Below are 7878 nucleotides of genomic sequence, written 5' to 3' on the forward strand. Positions count from 1 at the left end.
TGGAGTTGAAGGTGTCTGCCTTCAGGAGTTAGCCAGGGCTTCTGAGGCTTGTGGGCAGTGTGAACTAAGTGAGACATGAAGAAAGGAAAAAATGCCTGGGATATTTTTGTTTTGCTTTCTCATGCGAACTTGACTGGGAAGAAATCTGTGTGTGCAGTATATATATGCAGGGTGAAAGCTAGAAGCATGGAAATAAAGACAAAATACCTTCAGGGTGCAGAACACCCTTCAGGTCTGTGGTTGGACATCAGGGAGAGCAGGTTCCTTGTTTCAAGGAGTACAATCACACCATAGAGGCTTCAGCACCCTACATGGCAAAGGAACCAAAAGGCATTTTGCAGTGAGTTCTGCATTCTGTTGCCTGCTTGGCACTGCCACTTGGAGAATATTTAGAGTTTTGAGGTCTGGCTCCCATTTAGAGGCAAAACAAGGGGTGCAAGATTGATTGATAGGCCTTCGTCAGGACAAGGTTTGTTGCACTTGCCACAGGGGGCTCTTCCTTACAGCACCACAGCCCAGTTCCCTCATGGATACACATGCACATTCCTATGTCTTTCCCTTCAGAGATCCATGAAACACAAGAGAGATTTTTTGCCTTCCATTTTAATGAGTAACTGGAGAAACAGAATTTTGCCCTTGGGACAGAGATGAGTCCATGATTATGAGCAATTTTCTGTGCAGGGCACAGGGGTTTTGGTACCCTTTTCCAGTTAATTGTGAAATTGGATAATCCATGCATGGTGAACCAAAAACTGTCTGTCAGTACCTTCAGGGGACCAGCTGCCTCACTGCTGGCAGTTGTGATGGAAGCCTTGTATACAAGCTGTGCTACAGGTACCTAGTACACACGTATATCTCTATATAAAAATCATAATTCATAGTACATATTTTACATGAAGTATGCAAGCCTACCTTAAAATGCACATTTATATGCTTCTGGAGCAGTAGATTTCCATATCTCCCCATTTGAGAGATGCCCAAGAGCAAAGAGACTATGGAGAGAGAGAGAGAGAGAAAAGGAATACTGATCAAACAAACAATGCAACAGCATTAGAAAACTGATGTTAGGTCTTCACAGGTCTAAACCACAATTTCCACTCTTGGGGTAGTTTGGTGCTAATGCTTTTCAAGAACTGGCTGTTAATGATCAGGAAACCACTAAATTAACGACTCCAGAGAGTTAATTGACTGAACACTTTCAATAATTTATTAGGGAAAGAAATCCTTGCCTGTAAACAAAGCCAGTGTAGGGTAATTTCATGTCAGGAGCAGTAACAACACATCAAGACCTACACAAACCATGCGTTAGGGCCACTGAAATTATCAATAGGGTTTGGACTTCAAAAGTAATAAATTTGGATTGATCTTTATTTGTATTCAGTTTTCCGAAGCTTTAAGACTTGCTCTAATGCCATTTTATAGATATTCTCAGCAATCATAAAAGTTGAAACTTCCAGTAAAAATCCTGACAATTCTCACTTTCTCAGAGGCTTCTGGAGGAAATGAAATTCTATGGCACTGACAGTGGAACTGCAAAGGCTGCCAGCAAGGAAGGCGCCTTTCTAATCCAGGCTGAGATTCTGAGCAGAGGTGGGATGATTTCCACCCCACATGAGGCAAAGAGCACCTTTTCAGTTAGCCCAAACCATGGGTTGTATCTTTCTGCCACAAGCAGGGCAAAGCAGCCATGTCTGGTGTTTCTTGGGCCACCTCAGGTCCCAGGTGTCGCGTGGCGTTGGAGAAATTTGCTGTGGTCTGTAGAGGGATGTAAGGACAGGGCAGTGCTTGCCTTGTGCAGGCGCATTGTCCCCATGCTTTGGGTGTTGTGGGAGCATCCCTGCACCCAGCCACAGCAGTGGGCTCCAGCTGCTGCCCCTCACACCATCCTCATCAGGGTGTCTGGGGTGCTGCGTGGCTGCATCCCAGCAGCAAAGCTGCTCTGTGCATGGGAATCTTCAAATGGGCTTTGGCATCGTGGGAGATTCTTATATTCAAAAACAGGCATCTCTTTTCAGGAAATGCAGAAGCTAGGTGGCTGTCCTCGAGGATATGCCTTGAAGAGCATGAGGGCAGTTTAAATGTAAAATCTGTACACAGTTGGGAAGGTTGCTTTCCAGTGCCATCCATAGGTGTTTGGTAAATCAGATTAAATGGTTTCACTGGAGGTCTCTGTAGGCTAAAATAATGAAGAAAAGTGTCCCATCCCCAAAAACTGCATACAGGCAGCCTTTTTCACCCAGAAGGATTTGTCCCATACATCATTCCTTGACATCAGTGAGCTCTGTGAAACCCTAAGCCCCCTGACACATCGATCTCTTCTCCTCAGAACTTTTGGGTTGGTGATGGAGCCTTTGCTTCTGGTTTCCAAGACTTAAACCCATGATAATTGTGGCTGTTTAAGTCTTACACTCCGTCATCATCCTGGAAGAAGGGAGCAGCACATTTGCTCCCTAGTGGGCCAGGCAAGCTGTACTGCCACCCAGTTAAGGCAGACTTGCCATGAAATGTTTGCAGACTGCATTGCGAGCTGACGAGAGAGTGATCGCTCGCCAGCTCCTTCCAGATTCACCTTCCCACACTCAGCCCAGAGCTCATTTTCTTTTCCTCACACTGAGTTGCGTATCTTTACCCCAGGGGTTGTGCAAACTGCACAGTGACTCTTTTTCAGCCTCCCAGCCAGCCATGCACCTGTTTTTGATCAAAATTTTTCTGCTGTAACTCTTGTTGGCTCAGAAAAGTGCTTTGACAAGCTTGAAATTTCCTGCCTCAGGAAGGAATAACATCTCTCTAAAAGAGTGCTGTGGGTTCTATTGGAGAGGCAGTACCCATGAGCTGCAGAGAAAACTGGACTTATTACAAGGATCAGAAGCTGAAACAGCCTTTGTCATGGCAGGACTAAAGATGTCTCAGAGCTCCTGGCTCCAGCAACATAACCCACAACTTGGCCTGCTGCCATTGTGACATGGCACATTTATTAAGACACTCCTCAATCTTTGTTTCTTGTGCTCAAAAGGTTTCCTACCCCAGTTCAAGAAAATGCATCCTATATGATGTCCCTGTAAGGAAGAAAGTCAGACAGCCTCCAGCTGAACCTGGTAGGGCAGAAAACTAAGCTGATGCTGCAGATGATTGTGACTCATCCAGTTCCCTTTCCCAAGGGACATAAAGAAACCCTCCCTGAAATGGGAGAAATATTTATGCAAGTTTCAATGCTGGACAAGAAAACTATGAAGATGCCAGTGTCTGTACAACAGCCTCCTTGAGTCTGGTGTCCACTCTCCTTGACCCATGTCCTGATAGAACTTTCAGTAAGCTATTTATCAGGTAAATAGATAAACCAGCCATCATCATATCAGCATATGGTGACAGTGACTGAGAGCTACCCTATTAATTGCTGACCCCATTTCTATTTCAGTCCCTTGGCATGTCCTGTAGGAAATGAAAGGGATCAGTCATGATAAATCCATTTTCTCTGGCACCAGATAATCTGCTTTCAAGCTGGAGCAGATGCTGAGATGCCCATACTGGCAGTCTGCTGTTGGATGACCAAGGGGGCTGTAGTGCAATGTGATTGCATCCCTGAAGACTTGTGTTGGCTCCCCTTTGTACAATAAATGGTTCTGCTATGCAGTATTGTGTCCTAAAATGCCCTGCTGATACATCAGAGGATGGGTTGGGTTGGAAGGGACCAGAGGGGCTCATTTGGTCCAGCCTCCTGTTCAAGCAGGGCCATCCTAGAACACCCGGCACAGGATTGTGTTCAAGCAGTTCTGAAACATCTCCAGTGAGGGAGACTCCACAAATTCTTGGAGAAATAAGGTCTCACAGATTATTTCCTGAATGAATGACACCCTTGAATTTGGGTGTTAAAACGATACAGAGAGGCTGAGTGTCTAACAACCAGAGGAGACTGGAGAGAGGTAAATGCCTTTTTAATTACTCAAGGGTTTTGAACCCAGGTGTCCTATTTAAGCTCTAATCACTGGGATATGAGGCACCATAGTATGGTGGTTGGGATCTTCTCAGCTCCCTGTGCCAGAGCTACCCTGCTTTGCAGCGAAACAAGGCAGTTCTTTGAGAGGTCAGGCATGGAGGGAGCATGCAAGCATTGAAAAAGTATGATCTGCTGGTGCTGCCAGTCAGACAAGGAGAATGGTTGCCATAAAACACTTTAATGTCTAGAGGCACAGAAACTGCACCCAGGCAGTGGTGCCCTGGGTGCTGTGCTGAAGAGTTGGACACAGATTTTCTCTGCCCCCTGCACAGACACAGCTGGAGCTGGGGGCTGCAAGAGCCAGGTGTGTGCCCTTTTGCAGGCAGGTGTGGGCTCCCATCCCCTGGGAGCTCAGCTCAGCTTGGACCCTGGCTGCCAGAGCCCCTTCCCAAAGCCTTGCACTTGGCATCCCGTCACTCAGGCCCTGGTACAGCCCCCAACATCACGGACATCGGAGCCAGGAGGGCAGAGGCAGGCATGGCTCTGGAGCTGGAGTGCCCTCCCAGAGCAACGCGGCTGCTTTCCCTCGGGACACTTTGTTTGCACTTTATTTGTGTCCCTGGGACCCAGCTGCTTAGCAACTGGATAAAATTGTCACAAGATGCTGGCATTGCCCCCCTCACCAGGGCAGTGGCTGGGCTGTGTCCTTGGGGGCTCTCTGCCAGGCGAGGTGGCCACACAACACTCATGAGGGGACTCCCATGCCTGCCTTTGTTTTCCTGGGTGGCTCTCCCAAGGTGTGAGGGAATTTGGCCTTCATGCATGGCAAGCACTGCACTGCAGCTCCATCTGTCCCCGGGGGCAAATGGAACGTGGACACTTTTTGGATCTTTGTAAATGATAAATGCCTTTTCCTCTCTGAAGGACCAGGGAAAAAAACACACTTCAGGTAGTCTGGTGAGTACCTGAAAAGGAAAATATTCACCATTTCTGCTGTATACTTGGGGGAGATGAATACACCATCTTACTTTGGTCAGGGCTTTTTAAATTAAAAAAAAAAAAAAAAAAAAAGGAAAAGGTGGCAATTAAGAGCTATAGCTATATATTCCTTGGGCCAGAAGAAGAACAGGCATGTGTCTAATGCCTGCTGCTATCTTTGCCCTGTTTGAGGCCTCTGCCTCTGTGGATAATACTCAAAGAAGTATCCAGGGTGCCCAGGAGGCCAAATCCTGCTCATGGAGCTCACTTCCTTTGAAGAGCCATGCAAAGGACAAAGGATGAAAATAAGAGATTTTAGGAGAGCAATTTATAACACACTTGCCCTTATAAGTGCCTGACATGCAAAAGATAGTTGCTGGCAATTGCTGACATCTTGTGTGTTTACCTCAATCAGCAAGTATTTATAATTAATTTTTAAAACACTGAAGTTCCAGCCTTGCTGGGAACATTTCAAGCTGCCCTCAGCACTCTGATGTGCTTCCAAAACATATGCTGCCACAAGTCAAAAAGCACAAAGGCTCACATATTTCAGGGGGGAGGTGGGGGATTAGTGGAGAGATAATGCAGTTCAAATGAAAATTATTTAGATAACTCGTCTCTATCCGCAAATATTTAATTTTCATGACTGGAAGCAACCACAACTATTATAAATGGGGTGAACTGCCACATCCCTTCTATCATTTCTCCTACCTGATACTACAGCACCACAATATGGAGGATTTGCCAGCAGTGGGATGGCCAGATTTCACTTTTTTTCTTTCCCCCTCGCTCCCCCCTCAATGCCTCGTGCACCACCTGTGCTGACACATGAATTTGCAGCCTCCCAAAAGATCTAGTGGGGCTTAAAATGGGTCTGTAACAAAAAATTTAAAAGCCACAAACGAACAAAAAAATCAAAGCACCAACCAAACAAACAAAAAACCCCAAACAAAAATGAAGATGCAGCATTGCTGAGTGTCTCCTTGGGAGCTTTTTGAAGAAGTGTAGGATACTTCTGACCACCCTTGTGCCATGTTTACTGATGGTTTCTGTCTCTGTTTGTATGGAGAAAAGGCAGAACACAATTTCACAGTTTTCCAGATTTTTAATGTCTTTAAGGCAGTTTTTCATGGTGGTTTTCACTATCTATCTCCCTACTGGCCTCAGCAACAGGCTGGGAAGAAGACCTACTGCAAGGCAGGAAATTGCCATTGCAAATCTACCATCACGGTGATTAGTGTGGTGGAGGTGGTGGAGCTTGGGGCAAACCCCAAACCTTCACTAAAGGCTGCTGCCTTGAGTTGATGTTGCTCCTTAAAACTCAGAAATGTGCCTTGTCTTGGAGCATTGCCCAACATCTTGGGGTTCTGAGGTGGCTGAGAGGACACAGGGGAGCAGAGGAGGGACACTCAGCTCCAGGGCAGCAGCCAGCACCTGCTAACTTCTAACCTAAGCCTTTAGTAGCAGGTTTAGGGTGAGATTTTCATTTTGTGAGGTAGTGGGAAAGCATGCTCAGATTGCAACCCTGGAGCTAAGTGATTCTTGGTTTTTTCCACTCATATAATTATGAAAAATTACTCTCATGTTCCCATTAATGTTGCTATTAGCAGACAAGGCAGGGCTTCCCAGCATGAGCCATTCTTGCTAACAAGGTCTGTGTGCACCACATCAGGGACTGTACCACTCACTGCTTTCAGAGCACAAAAAGGGATTTGCCATAGCTCCTGCCTGCAATGGTACAGAGCCAAATATATCTGCATCTCACTCATGTCAGAGAAGGCAGCAAGATCTAGCTCTAAGGTCCTTGATTAAAAGGAGAGAAGACCAAGAAGACCAAACTCCTGCTTCTGGGCAAAGCTGCCCTCCTGCTCTAACAGTGCTGAGAAAGATGACTGTGTTCAGGTGGGGCTGTGAAATTAAGTCTCACCCTCCCACTCAGTCACTCACACAAACAGTGTAAAAGCACACAAAAACCCCACCTCATCAGGGATTATATAATAGTCCATCTTTGCACTGCAAGAGTCACTGCCAGAGTTACTCTTCTCTTTTTAAGGTGGGCCTTGCTCCAGTGCAGAAAGGAAATGACCTAGTACGTAGGACAAGGGGGAGCAATTATTGTTCTTCACCTTGATATTGGCAAGGCTTTCAGCACATCTGTAATACCCTTGGAGCCGAATTAGTGAGACAGGGACTGTGCTGCAGCACAGTCTGAGTGGCCATGGACCAGCCTGCTTGTACCTACAAGTTCTCTTGTGCTTGGGTCCCTTCTGTGTCCTCTGCCATGGCTGTGGGTGTTCTGTAAGCCCCAAGGTAGGACTGGGACTGGGCTCTCTGTAGAGAACTGGCTGCCCAAGAAAGAGGCTGATTCCTAAATAATTCATATGTTATCTCCCAAGTTCCTTGTGGTACAGTCAGCAGGCAACTGTTCCAAGTGGGCAGAAAACTCCTCAGGATGTGTTTTTCTTAAATGCATGGCCTTTGTTTCTAAAGCCAAGGAGATTTCTGCCTGCACCTCATTGCTCCCACCTTTATTCATAATTTTTGTACAGGAATCCTGATTTCTCATGATAACACCAGCTCTGTGGAGAGGAGCAGAAAGCTACACTGGTAATGCCAGGTATTGAGATGTCTCTTTTCTTCTGCATAGCATGTGAACAATGCTATATTACAACAAATTTGTACCCACATCTAAGCTTGTTCAGTGAACCAGTTAAGGATCTGTGATTTGGGGCTTTATAAAGTGTGTGGCTGGATGCTTATAGGACAGTCTAGATTTTAATTCACAAATTCAGACATCTGTCTCTGGTGCTGTAAAAGGGCAAACAATCAGCACATCTGAAAATCAATACACCTCATGGGGCTGAGTACCTCATTTAATCAAATATTGCAACCATCAGCTTTTCCTCAGCTTCCAGCTAGCTCGAGTATTTTCTGCATAGTTACAAGATTATAACTGCTAGAAAAAA

The sequence above is a fragment of the Catharus ustulatus genome, chromosome 3, assembly GCF_009819885.2.
Source record: "Catharus ustulatus isolate bCatUst1 chromosome 3, bCatUst1.pri.v2, whole genome shotgun sequence".
Taxonomy (NCBI): Eukaryota; Metazoa; Chordata; class Aves; order Passeriformes; family Turdidae; genus Catharus; species Catharus ustulatus.